Below are 20,311 nucleotides of genomic sequence, written 5' to 3' on the forward strand. Positions count from 1 at the left end.
TTCTGACGATAGGTCTGCTTCTTCGGAAAGAGAAGAAGAACTCTTTGGTGTCGATACGACAATCGACAAAGTCTCTGTCAGGTTCAGGTTCCTGCTGCTGTTGTTGTTGTTGCTGTTGTTGCTGCTGTTGCTGCTGTCTCTGAAGTCTGTACTTCTCTGTCCATTCTTCTTTCTCCCTGTTCACTTCTTCTCTGAAGAGCTCTTCTATCAGGTCTTCAGTGACTTTTAACATTTTCACATTCTCTATCTCTTCTGGCTTCGGTATCAGGCTGTGTCTGACCCTGTACAAATTCACGTAGGCTTCGTTTAGCTTAGCTAGTTTGGAGCACATCTTCGTAGGAGGATGAGTCGACAATGGATGGTTAGACTGGAAACTTCCCCGGTTCTTAAAGTCAAAGCGCGGACGTGAAGGAAAACATCCCTCCACGGTTTTCGAGCCGCAACGTTCAGTGAGTGTCATGAGAGGGATAGTAAGAAGTCAAAGAGCATCAATCAACATTCTTATAGCCAAACAAAAGACAAAGGCATTTTTTTCAAAACACAACATTTTTTATTCAAAATCACTTAACACTAACCAACAACTATAACATTTTTAACAATAATCCAACAATATAACATCAAACATTCTTTTCAAATGACAAACATTTTTTTTAATTTACACATTATTTTGGACAGGGTTGGCAACGTTGTGAATGAAAATGTGATTTCCATTGTTGGAAGTCATTAGGCCATTGATGGACACTACGTTTCCTAGCTTGAGACAAAAGATAAGCATAATGGTCACTGAACCATCGATCTACTTTCACATCGTTTCTAGAAGAAGAACGAGGATCAAAATGAGTCACTAAATGTTCTAAGGAATAGCCCAGGCTGCGATGATGCAGAAAATACACACAATATTGTCCACACACTAAGGAATCTGTGCCTTGTAATTTCATATTATTGAATCGGGTGGTCTGAGCATTTCTTCTCATAAAGTCAATGATATCGTCTTCCAAAGGGGGCAATCCGTACGAATCGAAATATTCCACACATCCTTCTTGAGGAAAGTAAACGGCTACCCAGTGGGTTCCTGGGAGATGACTGTCGTCCGTGTTAATGACATAAGCAAGATGGTCTTGAGGTTTGCGATGAGGGAGTTCATCTTTAGCACAGACGACGGGATTCCAAGAAGCCGTATACGAACTGTGGTTCAAAAGGTAATAAAGTTCCCAGGTATCCATGTTTTTTTTTCTTCTTCACAGGTAATGATAAGTGATCAATTCGATCCTGACCTTTTGCTTGAAAATGTCTGACAAGTAAAAGGCGTTTGGCTCCGACTTCTTATTCTGGTCCAAGAGAGATTCGATGCGACGGCGTTCCAGAGACGTTAATGGAGGAGACGAATGTTTATCCAAGCCTTTATACGACTCGTTCAATACGAATTCTATCTCGATGACACCCCAAGCTTTGTCCAGATATTCGTCCAATTTTTCTTCTTGGCTCAACATCAGACATTTGTCGTGTTGAATTTGACTGGGATGATCGTTGTGACATCCATAGCACTCTTCCTTGATCAATTCTTTCATTACATCTGTCAGGGATGTAGCAAAACAGGAAACTAAATGGGCTTCTTGTTCTGACCGTCTTGACTTCATCATGATCGCTTCTTCGTCTTTGTCTTGGGATTCTTCTTCCACAGTTTGCTCACATTCCATCTCCAAAGTTTCTCCACTAGGTAAAGAGGGATAACAGTCTTCCATAGCTTCTAATAATCTAGAATGACTTCTCTCAAACTGTTGATTTCTATGGTATTGTCAAATTCTGCATACAGGATGACGTTCACTGTGTGCTCTGCGGGTAAAGGTTCTCTAAACTGAAGTTCCACACGAATCTGACCGGATTTTATAGGGTGGAAATGTCCCTCGTCGCTGCCTTGGTCTGGAGTGAAATCGAAAGCCCACAAAGTATAGCCTCCTGCATAATCCTCGTACGTAATACCGTGACTGGTATTCGTTCCTAACTGTCCGGTGGCTTCGTACAGGGACAAGTACGATCTCAAATAATTCCTGTCACCAAAGTTAGGCTCGAAAGGTCGGGTACACAAGGTCTTGCCATCGCGACTGACTTCGATTTTGGACACGTTGTAATGATGAAAGTTGAAAGGATTTTCAGCGATAGCTCCGTTGAAGGCTGAATTCTTGACGATACCAAGGATTAAACGCTTGGGTAACTGTCCTTGGAACAGATGATCTTCGATCATGGATCGCTGTCCAGTAGGAATGGTGAACGTTTTCACTTCCACGCGTCGGATTGAATACTTGGCGGTGGTTCTCCTCAACGTAACTTTAGGTAACACTTCCACACGACGCACGTAGAGCCTGGCTTCTTGGATGATAGTTTTGTATTCGTTGGCATGGGCCATCAAATGGAAAGCAGCAGTGCTACGATTCAGTCTCAGGCGGACATCCACTCCGTTGAGCAAATACTTTTCTTGTAACCACATGTCTTTTGCAAACGATCCATCAGTTCTAAACTTCGCCCTTGCAGAATTTTAGTTCTACGTGTGTTAAACCCCACATTGTGAGGATTGTCAGCTTCTGACAGGGCTGTGTCGTTAAACGTGCCTGTCGTGTCAGGTTTCCATACCATGCAAGCATCCAGATGAGTATTCTTGGCTTCTTTTCCGTACGTCAAGAGATTTTCCAGGTAGGCACGATACGGGTAAGTATCCATGCTGCTGCTGACCAGTTTGTTATTCAAGTACAAGTCCACTTCGCTGAACAAGGAATGCATGAAATTGTTGACGGGCGCTACCCTATCATTGGCTCCAGGATTGGTGTTGTCAGTTTTGATCACTTTGACTTTCAAGTACAGGTAACTGCTAATCAGATCGATGTAATCTTCGGGCTGACCTTTGATGTCAAACTCGATGGGAGCAGAATCCGTCAAAGAGGAGACGGGGTGAAATTCCACCCATTGGGATTCTTGCATGGTCATCATGGTGGGCGGCATGGCAAACAGATCCAGTTCCGACTTGGAACAAGCGCAAGACTCTCGGTGCATCATTTTTTTGTTCTTTCTCAATAATCGAAAACGTCTAAGTCTCGAACGGTTCTTCTTTTCTTTGTCTTTCTCGCTTTAGAAGTGTGAAGTCTGGTGAAAGGGTGTTTTCTTTGTCGTCTCTTTCTGCCTTGTCCTTGCTGAATGCCTGACTCGGTAGCGTGCAGGGCATTTATAGGTGTTTCTCGGCGGCCCAAAAGGTCTTTGCCCGTTTGCAGCAAGACATTTTTGCCTGCCCTCATGAAGGCTTCTTTAGGGTTTTGTTTGTCGATGATGACATTTTGGAGAAATTCTTTGCCTTGCGTCAGTGCCGCATCTTTCAAGGCGTGCAATCCGCGTGTCATCATCGGTTTCAACACCGGGGCCACCGAACGAAAGGCCGATTTTAACATATCTCCTAAACCGTGTCCTCGCTGTCGAGCAACCCCTCGGTACACTGGATACATGACTTACGAGTCGTGAGAAAACCGTTTTCGAAAATGGAGTTTCACCGTGACTTTTCCTTTGGTGAATGGAATATTTTGTCCCAAATCTCCTTTTATAGTAATGTTGACCGTGTCCAAATACGACTTGCTGACAGGCAAATAGTGAGGATGGACAAATTCACGGTGGACGTGATAAGTGTTTCCACCTTCCTCGTCAGCGTTCGTGACAGAATCCACTTCGAAAGGAATGACACGCAGTAACGGCACAGAGGTGTGTCCCACCACGTTGTACTCCACCACATCGGAATACACGAACATCAAATTCAGTCCTTGGTTCAGTTCTACCGGGGTACGAAATAACTTGCTAAAAGACTCGTTGTCGTAAATGATGGGTAATTCGTTTTTCTTCATCATGGTCATTCTCATGTTCATGTCTCCGACCAACATGTCAAACAATTCAGGACAAAATAAAATGGACAGGGTTTTACTCCCGTCAAATTTCATCGAGAAGCGACGAGCTGCTTTGTGGTATTCCATGGTGACACTTTTTTTGACATGCTCCAAAGCTTTCAGAAACACGCTATTAAACCTGGTGGCTATGGTGCTGACCAAATGTTGACCACTAAAATAATAGCCTGGGGGAATGAACAAGTGATAGGTGGTGTACTTTTGAGTTTTTGTGCCAGGGGATTTCTTATCATATTTGACGTTGGCATCCAAGTACTGTTGCACTTGCTCGTCATGAACTTCCACATCAAAAACATTTTGATTGGGAAGGACATTGAGGACTTGGGTCGGGTGAATGATTTCTACTAAAGCCACTTCCCAATGGGCTTCGTGATCTAATGGGATGGCCTGAGGTAATTTGGCCGTGTAACAGCACAACGTGTTCTTGGGAAACACCTCCATGGAACTCTCACTGGGTAAGGTTAAGTAAAATTGGTTTCGGTGACTCATAATTCCAGAGTTATGTGGCTGTCTGAGGGGTTACTGGACGTCAGAGGCGTGTCTCCGCCCAAAATGGGGTTCTGGTTGTGGTTGTTGTTGGAATGGTGACTGACACTGGCACTGGACACAAGGTTCCCGTGGTTCCCGTTCGAGGTGAATTTCAGGGAGGGATTAGGAAGCAGGTAACCGATGCAACTGCTCAATAAAATGGTCCACAATTGTTTGTCTCCTTGTTGCAAACTCAAATTGGCAATGGCTGCCCCGATGACACAATACACCACGAAGATTTGGCAGAAAAAGACGATTTGCGTTTTAGGCACACGTTCTCCACACCACACCCACAAGGGTTGTTTTTGTAAATCTTGCACAGAAGAACTGGGTGAAGGAGTGGTCGACGTAGCTGCGTCTGTGTGAAAGGGCATGATGGTCACTTCTTTTTATAGTCGATGACTTGCGAAGCGTCGATCCAAGAATCAAAACTGGGTGGATATCCTTTCCAACGTACTTTGACTTCTTTGACACGTCGTTTGCCCACTTTACGGGTTCTGCGTTCGAGAATGCTTTCGATGTCGTACACGTCGTCTTCGTTTTTGGTCACACGTTGTAACTCGGGCAAATAAAACGTTCCTTTGAGCACTTCTCCGTTCATGTCTTCCAATTTATAGACGGCAGGATGACGACCATGCACTCGTCCAGTGACACGAAACAATTCGGTCGTCCAGTTAGGTAAGTAACCTTTGTCGAATGTGCGTTTGGTTTTTGCCAATGCGCACCCAATCTCCTACGGCCAACATTCCACTTTTCTTGGGGACAGCCCTCGTCGGGGACGTACCAAACAGGCGCTCAAACACCAACACTTCGTTCTCGGGAGTCACTTCTTGCGGGGCACGTCCGATGCTTCGATGGTAAGATTGGTTGTACGCTTGCACCAGGTGCGGTAAGATGTCGATGTACTTCAGAGTGTGGTGATGCGTAAAATATTTCCACATGCGTTCTTTCAAAGTGCGTTGAAAAGGTTCCACGATGCTGGCTTTGGTTTCGGGATTCTCGGTGGTAAAAAATGAATGTCACGTTTCTTTAATTCTTTTTGGAAAGCTTGGTTCAGAAATTCAGTGCCTTTGTCCGTTTGCCATCGAAGAGGGTGACAACCGCTTTGTTTCAACACTCGTTGTAGGGCTCGCACTAACTAGCTGCTCGATTTGGAAGTCAAGGGCACGACCCAGGCAAATTTGGAAAAGACGTCGATGACACAAAACAAATATTTGTAGCCACGATTGTAGTTGGCCAAATGAGAGACATCGGCTAAATCGGCTTGCCATTGATGATCGATGCCTTCCACTCGGGTGCGACTTCTGGCAAACTTGCGTCTAATGGATTTGTGTAAAGTGTATGTAGCTTGTTCTTGTAACCATCGTTGCACTTGAGGTAAACGTAGACTTTTCAGTCGCGTTTTGGCAGCACGATACAATTTTTGAACTCCTGCGTAACCTGCAGGATGGGAGGGATCGTAGTAAATGCTGGCTAAGACTTTTTCCATTTTTTTGTGTTTGTTTGTGTGTTAATAAGTCACCCACTCTTCGGTGATGCTACTTTGGGTGGGTCGAAAGGGTGGTTTAAAAACGTATTTACGTGTCCGATGGGCTACGGGAGTAGAAGTCGAAGGTAGTGGTGGTGGTGGAGGTGGCAATGGAATGGCTTTGGTTTTCTTTTCTTTTTTCACTTCTTATTTCCCTTCTTTCTTTTTCACTTCTGTCGAAGGAGGAGTGGGCATCATCTTTTTAACCCAAGCTTTCATTTCTTCTCGTTGGGGTGTGGGGGACGGGGTGAACAAGGATGCTGCAATCTTACTCGAAATGGGAGCTGCTGACGGTGTTTGAAACACTTCTCGCATCTCTTCTTCCTCAGGTCTTCGTGGGATAGCATCTCTGGTGACCTCTGGGGATGGTAGTAGTTGTGGTGGTGGTGGTGGTGGTGATGATGATGGTGCTGGACTTTTCATCAAGGTCTTAAAATCTTTTAGAGTGGGTAGAGCTGTTTCGTCTAAAGCTTTCTGGTGAAAGAGTTGCAGTCGTTGCAAGAGTTGACCGTACTTTTGCGATTTTTCTGTTTCGGACAAATCTTGGCGATCCATCAAGGACTGCAATTCGTGTTGTAACAGGGACATCTCGCTCAAATTGGGATTGGGAGGTAAATGCGGGGTGCGTTGTTCTTGCCACCGATGGTATTCCATCCATCGTTTGTAAGGCACTAAAGCTAGTTTTCGTCCTTCCATGGATTTGTCAGGGGTCGATTCTGAGATCTTGGGACTTCCGAGGGCCTTTTTATCTTGCTCCCACCAGTCCTCCCAACATGGTTCCCAAGACTCCTTTCAGTATGGGACCTAACAAGAGGGGTAAAATGCCTCCACGTTGGACCAACATCTTCTTCTTTTGACGAACGAGAATTTTCTTTTGAACCATTTGTCGAAGAACGTGACGATGTTTGCCTAAACATTGTTTCTGGTGTTTGGACAAAGGGATCGTGCCTTTCAAGACGTTCAAGCAGCATTCGCACACGGTATCGATGACCTCTTTGGAGGCTGATTGAATGAGCTTTTTTCGTAGAGGTGGAGAAGCTTTGGACAGGACAGATAACATGTCCCCATGTTTGACTAAACGAGGAGGCAGTCCTTTTCTTTTCTTTCCTTGGGGCTGTTTAGAAGAGGGATGTTTTCTGGAGGGTGACATCTTCAGGAGCACCAAAACACTGATACCCTACTTGGTCACACACCTTTTCTATACTGGAACGCGTCGCCACTGATTGTCTTTACGTCGTATCAGTTCGAGGACAGGCATGACACGTCGTGTAGGGGTACGCAACGGACTAAATCGAGCCAGTTCTTGCTTGGACAAATCCAGTAAACTTTGTAACATGCCCGATCTTTCTTGGACTTTGATTTTGGGAGCAGGTACTTTGTGAGCAGCAGCCACTGCCGCTAAATTGGAGGGTCCTGCCACTGGGGAAGTTCTTTTTGGGGTCATCAACGGAGAAGTTCTTGGTGTGATCAACGTCTCCAAGTACTCTTCAGTTCTTGGTGTCATCAACGGAGAAGTGGATGAACGTGAGGCTGCCTGAGACGCAGTCACCGCCGTGGCAGGTCGTGGTTTGCGAGTGTAAGGTTGCGTCCTGGCCTAAGAAGTGCCTCTCTTGCGACTAGTTTTCTTCTGTGGGATTTTCTTTTTCTGGGGACTTTTTCTCTGTTTCTTTTTCTGGGGGCTTCTTTTCTTTTTCCGGGGTGGTGTCTGGTAAGAGGAGGGTCCCGCCACTGGAGAAGTTCTCCTTGGGGGTCTGGTCTTTTTCTTCTTGGAGCCTCGCTTGACTTTTTTCTTGGGGAGAAGTTTGGGGGTATTAGGATCCCATCTTAAGAGAGAGCGAATGGTGACCCCTCCTAGAGTACCGCTCCCTCCAGGTTTCAAAATGATTTGCTTTTTTGGTTTGAGTGTCGATGCGGGGATCGGCCAGTTGGGTCAAAGCGACTTTGTTTCGATCAAAAAAGCGTTTGGTTTGATGAGGAATCTGAATGATTCCTTGGAGTAATTGACGTGCCGTCACCGTGAACCATCGTAAGACTTCTTTGAGACTGGCTTCTAAGACACGAGCTCGTATTTGTGGATTTTTTTCTCGACTGATGCCATACAAGGCAGGAATCAATTTGACGGGAAGATGCGACTGAAGGGACGTCATGTTCAAAATGTGTGTGAGACAGATGAAAAGGGTCTGAGGTTTTTATAGATTTTTTTATGTGGAGTGAAATTAAGTCGAGGACGGAGACATGTACAGGACAGGCCCTCCGTCTTGGCACCAGTGGTGAAACAAGTGGGTACGAAATCGGAAATCCTTGGGGGTCGTAGGTTTCAAATCGACGAGTAAATAGGCGTGTGGAGTTCGAGTGGCATCGTCGTACACCTGAGTCAGCCAAGGCGTTCCTAACTGTTTGGCTAAGACTTGCACTTGCGATTTATCTCGAGGGCTTTTAAACAAGACCACGTAAAGTGCATTGAGACTGATGGTGCGATGGGCTTTACTTTGTTGAAACAAGTTTTGGGTGATGTAAACGACACTGGCATTACGGTGATGCCCTTTGCGCGTGAACCACAGTTTAATTTCTTCTTCGTCTTCTCCTAACATGTCGTCGAAAATGACCAAATGGGTTAGACGGGAGTCAGAGACGATGCCGTCGTCTTCTTTAGGAATGCCTTCCACAAACACGATGGAATCGCCTTGACTTTCTCGCAAGAGGCTGTACGCCGATTGCCACTCTTTGTAACACCACACGATCCGCTGAGGTGGCCGATCGATCAAATGATGTTTATGTTCGATCAAACGTTTGACGAATTCGGTTTTGCCTGAACCGCTAGGTCCATCAATGAGCATGTTAAAGGGATGGCGAAGATACAAAGCCTCCCAACTGGCACGATGTAAGTGTTCGTCGATGACTTTGATAGTAGAGGAAGAGGGAGCAGAGACAGTAGAGGTAGCCATAGTGTTAGGAATGTCACTTGTGACACGAAAACAAACAAGACAAGAGTTTATATACTTTTTTCAGGACACGTTTATTGAATGTTTTAAACATGAATACGAAAGACAAAAATACATAAAAGCCAAAGGCTTAAGTACAAGGATAAAAGGCACATGATAACCATCAACGTGGAATAAAAACAAGTGTCTGTACAACATGTTTTGGGTAAAGTTCTGACCAGTTCTATAGGGGGTAAGGTCACACAAGTGTCCTCCCGAAAGGGTCTTTCAGGCCTGTCCTCGACAGTCCTGTCCTGAGTGACGGGTTCTTCTGATACCGTCACTAACACAGGTTGAAAAGTAACTTTTTTCCTTGAACAACTCTCGTGCATACTGGGCCACTTCTTGGGTCCAAGCCTCAAAATCCCATTCTTTCCAGGCACGGACATCTGTCCAATGGGGATGTAAGTCACAAGCTACACACACATCGTCATACACGTCTTGGGTAGCTAAAAGTTGACGAATCTTTTTTTCCCGTTGAGGTCGAGAAGTATCCAGATGAAACCGCAAGGCTTTGAGCAAAAGGAGTCTTTCGTGACCATTTAAGGCCATTGAGGTGGTAAGTACTGTTCGTAAAGAGTCCACAAGGAATCGGCTGGTAAACGAAATCCCAGAAAACAAGTCACTAAGACACACACCACTTGTCGACCCAAATTGAATGGATACAGTTCTTGTAATAATTGATGGTAATGATCCACGGTTTGAATATGGTCATTGAGTTCCTTCCACGGAATGTGTTCAATTACATACAACATAAGCCTTGGCATGGATTCCTGTTTTTATACTCTCTTTTTTTCGGAAGCAATACACGTACATTCTACCCAGACATCTTCGTTCTCCAGTAGGAAATATAGAATACTGTAACCTACAGTTCAAACTTCGATTAGAAGTTTTCTCTTCCACTAAGCAGATTCCACGCAACATATTTTGGTAATCGTTTAACTCGTCTTCCTCAAAGCGTTGCTCTAGGTGAATCTCGAAGTAACCAAAATGATGAACATTTCGTTCATTCACTAACTCACTAAGAAGGTCTGACCACTGAAACAATTTCTGACGAATCAGTTCTCTTATACCATTGAGGTACCAGTGGTTAAAGATCTGGTGATGTAACGGATGCAATTGTTCCTTACGTTTCACTTGTATTTTGACCAGCTCTCGGTAAATCCTTTCTCTCAATTCCACAGGCAAAGCACGAATGCTCTCTTGTAAAGTATCCATGAATAGGTCAGTCCGTACAATTCACAATCTTCTCCTAGAGCAAAAGTAATCCACATAGTGAGTAATTTCTGACCACTGCCATTCAGGGTAACGTCCAAGAATGTCACTGAACTCTTTTGATGTAAACGGTCTAGAGTAATACAATAGGAAGAATGCACACTTGACCCAAAGGAATCTAACACACTGGTTGACTTTTTGCACTTTCCTCTTGTGAATTTCTCGGCACAAAAGTTCTACAGTCACCCATTGAGATTTCACTCTGGTAAGTCCCTGCCAAACTTCCTTGTAAATCTTCTCTTGCAGTTCTTTAGGTAATGATTCAATATCGTTTTTGAAATGAAGTTTAAATACTGGTCTCGTTGATGTCCAACATTTGACTCCTAGCCAAACTGGTTTCTTCTTCGTCAACGACATGGTAAGTTACTTTAATGTCTCGGTCCCACTAAGGGTAAGTAATGACAATTCGGTGACCATCGAGCATGTTCTACGTAGGCCGAATCTTGTGGTTCCCAGTAATGAAGTGACACGCCGCAACTGAAGCACTTGACTTTATCTCCTTCGCCCAAGTAGAAAAATCCAGCTCTGGCTAATTCTTCGGGGGTCGGTCCTCCCAGATACTTAGGCCATTTTCCTTTGAACGATTGAAGACGATTTTCAAAGTCGCAGTATTCCGACAAACGCACAGGAAACGAATATTCGTCTTTCCCAGGTTCGTTTCAATGAGGGTTGGGTGACATGGACAGGAGTTTGCTCAGGGCTGGATGACATCCGTAGGGGGGTAGACGTGAAGGTGAACATTCCCCTTTAAAACGAAACCCAGTAAAATGTCCAAGAGGACGAGTGGCATCGCTTTCGCATCCCTCAGGTTTGACACGCACAGCATCACTTTCCATGATAGGGGTAGTGACACTAAAGTTCCCATGATGCTTTACGGCATCGCTAAGGTCACAACGTACAGCATCGTACCCATCGCAAGGCTCACAATCGCAATCCACATCAGAAGTCCCACACTTGAAGTGTACCTGTCTAAACTTGTTTTGTGTTTCTCTGAAAGTATTCATCTTGTTCGCTCGGTCTTGGTAGTGCCAATAAACTATCGATCTTGCCTAGGGTTCCTTTTTATATACAGACCAATACCGACTTGTCCATACGGCAAGGTGAAATGATTTTGGGAAGTCGAACTCGCTTCTGGTACACGATTTGATAGACTTTTTCCAAGGGTCGACTGACGATGTGGTGAGTGGGTAAACGTACAATCTTGTTGGGTTGATAGGTGGTCACTTTAAAGTTTCCATCCTCTCCCGATTGCAAGGCTTCTTTCAATACCCCAAAGTTGACCACTCGACTGGTACGATAATTCAGAGTCAATCCTTTCACTTTACACGTCGTGTGCTCTTCTCCTTGTGGGTCCCGGTATTCGTAGCCGTAATTTTTGGGACCGCCACTGACGAAACTTAGAATCTTGTCGTCGGGATGCTCGTCTGTCCAGGCTCCTAAACGGTCTCCTTCGATGTCAGGGTGCTGTTGACTCGGGTGATGAACGTAGATGCAACTGTCCGTGTCAAAGTACAGGACGCGTTCCCCTAACAGTTCTAAAGCTTCGTACAATTTTAAGCGAGCATGAACTGTCACGTAAGCCGCAATGATGACATTTCCAAAAGAGTCGTCTTGTACAAAGTCCAGATCTTCTTCGTAATTGACCAAGATCAAATCCTCGCGAACGACGTCCACGTGTTTCATGTATTTGGTTTTGTCGTGAATCATCTGGAAGTAGCGGGAAGGTTCTGTCAAATATTCCGTCTTGGGTAAACACGGTCGTTGTGCCATTTTACCCCACAAGCAATTTAACATCACTTTGGCAAACGATCGCCTGCCTTCGTTTTTCTCGATGTGATCTAAAGTGATGCCTTATTGTTCATTGTATTTCTCTTTGAATTGTATTTGGTCTTCGGCAGTGTGACACCAGGAAGGATAGCCGCTGGCTTCTTGCTTCAGTTTAAAAAAAGCATCCACGTAGTCGGCGAAAGTGCCTTTCTCACTGGGGTCACCCTTGTGATATTGTTGTGTCTTGGGAAAGTGACAAATTTCGTACACTTCTAACAGTTGGTATCCCATGTCCAGAGCTTTGAACAATTCCACGCTGACCCACATCCCCGTCAAGGCCCGTTCTTCCTGGGTGTGATGGCAAGGCTGGTCTTGGTTGCACGTTTCGGCACAAGTACGGCACAAAAGAAACATCAGTTTGCCTTGGCAATGGTGAGGTAACACGGGATGGTATAAGTCCGTGGGCGGCAAAACTTTACACTTGATTAGACCTTCGTATTGTCGAATGTTTTTCAGGTCGATGTGTTCCGTCAGCAATTGCGGGTGCCCTACAGGAAAGCGACAATATTTGCACACGTAGGGATACAACGAACACACGTCCAAGTATTTGATTTCTTCTCCTTTCTCTTCGGCGGCTTGGTACAGCAAACAGGTGGCATTGGTCCTTCCTCCGTACAAACTATCCCTCGGGTTCAGGGGGTCCATCAGCTTGTAACTTTCCACGAGGCGTCTAAACTCGGGATCGGTTTTCATACGGTGATCGTACTCGTGTTCCCACATTTCCACCACTGGTATCCTTCCTGTTCTAACTTTAGGCGTCGCTGACAAGTGGCCTGGTACAAGTCTTCCATGGTCCGTTGTAAAAACTGATTTTTAGTGCTACTATCAGGGTAACAGACGGGACATCCGTGAAATAAGCAACCGTTAAACTCGTACACGATCTTGGGGTTTTCTAAGTCCCAGCCATCGACCGAATACGTTCCGATGGTCTTTTCGCCTCCTCCGTTGCGGGCATGCTGAATCCATTTGTCTTCCTTGTCGCACAAGTAATGTAACCAGCGTAGGGCTTTGACCGAGTATTGACGTTTGACATATTTGGTCGTTTGAGGGCTGATGACAGCCACGGTGTTTTCAGGCATGAATCGTTGTCTGTACACTAAGGAACACGCTTTGGCAATGGTGCAAGCTTCTTTCAAAGGATCGACCCCTCCGTGTTCCATGAACAGTTCTCGGAATTTTCCACAGCAACGCCGTAAAATGTCCACGTCGGAACGACAATACTTTAGCATTTCTTCCTGACAGTCGAAAGGGTCCGAGGTGTGAGCCTGGTACCAAGCGTAGAAAGCTTCTCGTTGTTCGGTACGCATGTTGTCGGGGTCGTAATAGTGAGCCTCAGGTAAATGGGGTAGAACGGCATGTTGATTGGCTTCCGTATTGAAAAGTGTGGAAAGTGCCTTTTAGCCATTTCTGTCATTCCAAACGTTTTAGGCATTCGACTCAAAGGCATGGCCAAATAGCTCATCGAATCTTTAAACTGTACTTGTCCCACTTGCATGAAAATGATTTTGGCTCCGTTCAAAGTCACTTTAGGACGCTCGGTGCCTTGTTCCGTATAGTATCTCAAAAGAAACTGTCCATCGTATCCGGAGAAATTGTGAGCCATCACCGTGGCATGACGATGACAATCTCCGTAATGTTCGATGTCCTCTTGGCTCCACGTCTTGTCGATGGGGTCTAAGACCCATTGGGCAAAATCGGCTAACGTGTTCGGTCCTCGAAAGATTTTTTCACGCCCTCCAGGAATCTTGCTGCAGTGAGGGCAATGACTGAAAATAGGTTCTTGAATGCACTTCTCGCACGCTCGATGAGCCACGCAGAAATTAGGAATGTGAATGCCAGTCTCTTGCATGCATTCGAAATCGAAAAAGATGAAATTGCCTTTATTCTTCGTCTTCTTGAGACCGTCCTCTTCCTCTTGTGGGGGTTGGTATTTTTGCATGTAACATTGATGTTCCAAGTCCACGATGTGGTGACAAATGTGACATTTTTTCTTTCCTGAACATACGTGTGCCTTGTCATTATTGGTACGTATGCCTTGTCCACACGTAGGACACAATCTTAGCAGTTGACAAGCACATTTCAGCTGTGAACCTTGCGTCTCCAAATGTTGTTGGTAACAGGTAGGGCTGATAAACATGCGCAGACAAGTTGAACAAGGCACTGGTCCTTCACTCAGACAGGGTGGAGAGGCCAAACATCCTGAGCATTTCAATCCGCAATGTTTGTGTTGCTCTCGATTATTATAACCATGGTCACATTTCTCACAGTAATATCTGGATCTTAGAAATCCGGTGATACTGGTAATGGTATCGAAATGTTCGTCGTGATAATAGACATGAATGTATTTTCCATCCTTAAAATCTTGGCCTCGAAACAATAGAGGCCCACGCACTTCTTGAGAGTGCACTTTCATGGTGTAGCGTGGAGCTAGGACATCTTGCAATTTTTGCATTTCAGGAATGCCACAGCGTGTGTCTTTGGACAGGCCAGCTTGTTGCAACAGGAGTTCTGCTTCGTTTCGTTGTTTGGCTCGGTCCGATTGTCTAATAGTTTTCCAGGCTCTTTTCCATTCTACCGTGTAGTTCTTGTTGGCATAGGTTCGTCCCACCACGATGGCACGGGCTAAACACATCTGGTCTTGAGAATTGTGAATTTGGACGAGACTCTTTTTGGTACTGCGAAGGTCGTTCACCAGTAACACCTTATTGCGTCCAGTCCCTTGAGGAGGAGAGACGTGGGTCATGTCCAGTGTGGCTTTTCCATCGGTGATGTCAAACTGGTCATTAGATTGTTGCACGTGTTGAATTTTGTCCATGACTTTGGAAGTGGTCAATTCTGCAGGGGTGCTAAACTCGATCCAAACAGGGGATTTCAAACCGTCGTGTTGTATGGAAAGTCTCAAGCGATCGTCTTCTTTGGGTTGACATTGTCGCTTGAGTGTGGTGACTAAAGAATCCCACACTCCGGTGATGAACCCTTCTGTTTTCTCTAACGGTACTTCAGCCTTGAAATCTTTAAACTTCACCGTGTATTTGTAAGCCGTGGTTCTAAATTTTCTAGAGGAGCGCTTTTCCGTCTCTCGAATGGAATAGTATTTTTCAGGGTTGACTAAGGGTGGCGAACTTTGTTTAGAGGGTTCGAATTCTGGTTTACTCATGTCCTCTTCAAAATCACTGGCATAAATTTGTGCCAAGACTTCAGCTCTGGTACGAGGCGATAGATCACGTTTCTGCCTCTTACTTTCTTCTTCTTCTTTCTTCTCAAATGAATTGGATCGTTTCATCTTGAGTGCAAAACGTCAAATGACTCAAGTTTAAACACCATAAACTAATTTATAGTCATGGCAGACCAGCGTATATAAAAGGGTGTGTGTCTTGTCCTTTCACTATTCATTTCACTCTCAAACCGAGGAGAACGATGGAAGAGACTAGCGAAATCGAACGTTTCGTCAGAGCTTTGCGAGGGGTCATTAGAAAATTCTCTTCAGACCAGCCGACGGAGTACTCTCCTTCCTTTCGAGATAAAAGTCAAGATACTTGCTATATCTGTCAGAAGAAAGGGTATTGGTCTTCAGAGTGTCCAGACCATCAAAAAAGAAAAAAAGGGGCTAGAAAAGACAAAAGTCAAGATACCTGTTATTATTGTCAAGAAAAAGGACATTGGTCTCCAGATTGCCCAAAAAAGAAACAAGAGGAGTCAGAAGAAAAGAGGCATTTTTCAGAGGAAGAGAGGGATTCTTCAGAGGAAGAAAGCAGCCAGGTAAAGAAAAAGAAACAGGAGAAGAAAAGAAGAAGGGAAGAAAGTGAGGAGGAAGAAGTGGAAAAGCCTGTGAGGGTGAAGAAATTTAAAAAAACAGAGAGAGTAAACAATGAGACAGAAGAAGTTAATGAACTTTTTAAAGTGCTCTGATGTGAATTGTGAATTGGATTGTAACTATGGATAAAAGAATAAATTAATTATATAAGGTAAGTGTCTTTGAGTTTTGATTTTAAGATAAGAACGTACACTTACGCACTCATATACACGTACTATGGGGTAAAATGTTTTTTTTTTTTTTTGGGTTATTGGCAATTGAAATTGTATTTCTTTTCGAGAGACGTGGGTGGCCCTGAAAAGGGCCTTTGGTTTTTTTATGGTGTAGGGGTGAGTTTAAGCAATCAACTTTAACTGTCTTAAGCCTTTGCCACGGCCGAGGCCTACTTCTGGACTGCGTACTGTTGATGATGATGATGATGATTTGGTTGAAATCACTAAGGGTGGTACGGTAGGCTTAGTCACAGGGTTGACGTGTTTAGCTCGGGAAGGTCGTATTCTCTTTGGTCGTAATAAAGAAGTCTGATACATTTGTTTCAGACTTCTTAACTCCGCTAAAATGTCCAACAGTACCGTGACCGTTTGATTTTCACCCTCTTGTTTCTTTGCTGCTACTTCTTGTTGTTGTTGTTTTTTCTTACCTCTTCTTCTTGTTGCTGTAGGAGAAAAGCTTGTTCCGCTTCCTTTTGTCGTTGTATAAATTTCTCCAATTCTTCTTTCTGTCTCTGTCTAAAATTCTCCACTTGCGGAAATGAAGAAGGTAACGAAGGTTCCGGAACAAATTCTTGCGAGGAGAGAAAATCCACAAAATCCCAATTTACCTCTTCTTAAAGTAAGTCCGGGTTCCCTTGGGTGGTCTCCACTGCTGGTGCACCCCAATGAATCGTTTTCTGAGTTTCCGTCATGTTGAGTCACTGTCGCATAGATTGACTACACACAGGCGCTGGCGAATCTATATAGACCACGTGACGTCACAGACTGTTCTCTTCGGATTGGATGCGGACTGACTGAATTTTGTAACGCGTGTTTGGATTGGTGAATGAACTCAATCCATTTCAATCCTTCCTCTACCTATAAATAAGCGCAATTCACTGCATTGATTCACCTGTTCTCGTCGCCTCAAGATGTGGACCACACTTGAATCATCCACTCTTGTGTCTTCAATGATGTTTAGGACGGACATGCTAATGTATGTCCGATCCAAGTGGACCGTTGTCCACAGGACAGACACCAGTCTGTGGATACGTAGGATCTACGTAGAAAGACAAGGATGCCTCAAAAGAGTGCTGATTTACGGGCCAACAGTGAGACGCAGCCTAAGGACAAGAAGAAGACGAATGCGGTGCCCTTTATGTTAATGGATACATTAACATAAACCCAAAGGCCCTTTTCAGGGCCACTCATAGGTCTAGAAAAGAGAATGACTTTCGATTGCCTACCCTTTGTTTAAAATTTTTTTAAAAAAAAAATAAATAAATCCCATGTTAAATTCCCCTTGTCCCTAGACAAACCCAAACTCTATTCCCCATGTTCAATTTCCCTTGAGACTATAGTGGCCCATGAGTTTTCCCCATGTTAAATTTCCCTTGAGGCTAAAGTGGCCCAGGGTTTTTCTCCATGTTAAATTTCCATTGAGGCTATAGTGGCCCAGGGGGGGTTCTGTAATGCTAATTCCCATTGAGGCTATAGTGGCCCCCTTCACTACCCATCTGATTCATTTGGTCGTCTGTTTGTTTTCTACCACAGTATTACGAAGCGTCCAATATATGCACTTGGCAAGCTCCTCACTAGGTCTGACTTTCTAGGTTGATTCAAAATCGCTTGCGTAGGAATATTTTTAATGTATCGAGCAGAGGTTTTGATCTTCATTTTTTGTGGCCATCTTTATCTATTAAGGTGGTACTAAATTTAATATGCAAAACTACACTATAACTTTACAGTCTGAATAGCCATCTGGTATATATAATTCCCAGTCTGAAAGGTCATCTGGTATGTATAAATTTCCATTCTGAAAAGCCATCTTGTATATATAACTTTCCAGTCTGAAAAGCCTTTTGGTATATGTAACTTCCTAGTCTGAAAAGGCCATCTGGTATATATAACTTTCCAGTCTGAAAGCCCATCTGGCATATATAACTGTCCAGTCTGATAGCCCATCTGGTAAATATAACTTCCCAGTCTGAAAGGCCTTCTGGTAAATATAACTTCCCAGTCTGAAAGGACATCTGGTAAATATAACTTTCCAGTCTGAAAGGACATCTGGTATATATAACTTCCCAGTCTGAAAGGACATCTGGCATATATAACTTCCCAGTCTGAAAGGACATCTGGTATATATATTCCCAGTCTGAAAAGCCATTTCGTATGTATAACTTCCTAGTCTGAAAAGGCCATCTGGTATATATAACTTTCCAGTCTGAAAGCCCATCTGGCATATATAACTGTCCAGTCTGATAGCCCATCTGGTATATATAACTTCCCAGCCTGAAAGGACATCTGGTATATATAACCTCCCAGTCTGAAAAACCATTTCGTATATATAACTTCCCAGTTTGAAAGGTCATCTGGTATGTATAACTTCCCTGTCTGAATAGCCATCTGGTATATATAACTTTCCAGTCTGAAAAGCCATCTAGCATATATAACTTACCAGTCTGAATAGCCATCTGGTATATATAACTTTTCATTCTAAATGCCCATCTGGTATATATAACTTCCCAGTCTGAAAGGCCAGGTGGTAACTATAACTTTCCAGTCTGAATAACCATCTGGTATATATCTCTTCCCAGTCTGAAAAGCCATTTGGTATATACAACTTCCCAGTCTGAAAGCCCATCTGGTATATATAACTTACCAGTCTAAAAGCCCATCTGGTGTATATAACTTCCCAATCTTATTGACGTTTCTGACCTTGCATATATGGTATATATAACTTCCCTGTCTTGTTGACGTTTCTGACCTTGCATATATGGTATAAATTACTACCCTGTCTTATTGACGTTTCTGACCATGCATATATGGTATATATAACTTCCCAGTCTTAGTGACGTTTCTGACCATGCATATATGGTATATATTACTACCCTGTCTTATTGACGTTTCTGACCTTGTATATATGGCATATATAACTTCCTAGATTGGATATCCCTCAGTTATATATGTCTCAGTCTTATTGACGTTTCTGATCTTATACACACACACACACACACACACACACACACACACACACATCTGGTATATATAAGTCCCAGTCTTAGTAGCCCTCTGGTATAAATATCTTTCCAGTCTGAAAGCCCATCTGGAATATATAACTTCCCAGCCTGAAAGCCCAACTGGTATATATAACTTCCCAGTCTGAAAGACCATCTAATTAATATAACTTCCCAGTCTGAAAAGCCATCTGGTATATATAACTTTCCAGTCTGAAAAGCCATCTGGTATATATAACTTTCCAGTCTGAATAGCCATCTGGTATATACAACTTTTCAGTCTTAAAGTCCATCTGGTATATATAACTTTCCAGTCTGAAAGGCCATCTGGCATATATAATTTCCCAGTCTAAAAGCCCATCTGGTGTATATAACTTCCCATTCTTGTTTACGTTTCTGACATTGCATATATGGTATTTATTACTTCCCAGTCTTACTGACGTTTCATACCTTGCATATAAGGTACAAATAACTTCCCAATCATATTGACGTTTCTGACTTTGCATATATAGTATATATAACTACCCAGTCTGAAAGGCTATTTGGTATATAGAACTTTCCAGTCTGAAAAGCCATCAGGTATGTATAACTTTCCAGTCTGAAAAACCATCTGTTATATATATCTTTCCAGTCTGAATAGCCATCTGGTTTATATAACTTTCCAGTCTGAAAAGCCATCTGTTATATATATCTTTCCAGTCTGAATAGCCATCTGGTTTATATAACTTCCCAGTCTGAAAGCCCATCTGGTATATATAACTTTCCAGTCTGAAAGGCCATCTGGTATAAATAACTTCCCAGTCTGAAAGCCCATCTGGCGTATATCACTCCCCAGTCCTATTGACGTTTCTGACCTTGCATATATGGTATATATAACTTCCCAGTCTTGTTGACGTTTCTGACCTTGATATATGGTATATATAACTACCCAGTCATATTGACGTTTCTAACCTTGTATATGTGGTATATATAACTTCCTAGACTGAATATCCCTCAGTTATATATGTATCTGTCTTACTGATGTTTCTTATCTTATATATATCTCTGGTATATATAGGTCCCAGTCTTAATAGCCCTCTGGTATATATAACTTCCGAGTCTGAAAAGCCATCTGGTATATATATCTTCCCAGTCCGAAAAGGCCATCTGGTATATAACTTCCCAGTCTGAAAGCCCATCTGGCATATATAACTGTTCAGTCTGATAGCCCATCTG

Source organism: Sinohyriopsis cumingii, chromosome 8 (assembly GCF_028554795.1).
Source record: "Sinohyriopsis cumingii isolate HCF-2022 chromosome 8, ASM2855479v2, whole genome shotgun sequence".
In the NCBI taxonomy this organism is placed as follows: Eukaryota; Metazoa; Mollusca; class Bivalvia; order Unionida; family Unionidae; genus Sinohyriopsis; species Sinohyriopsis cumingii.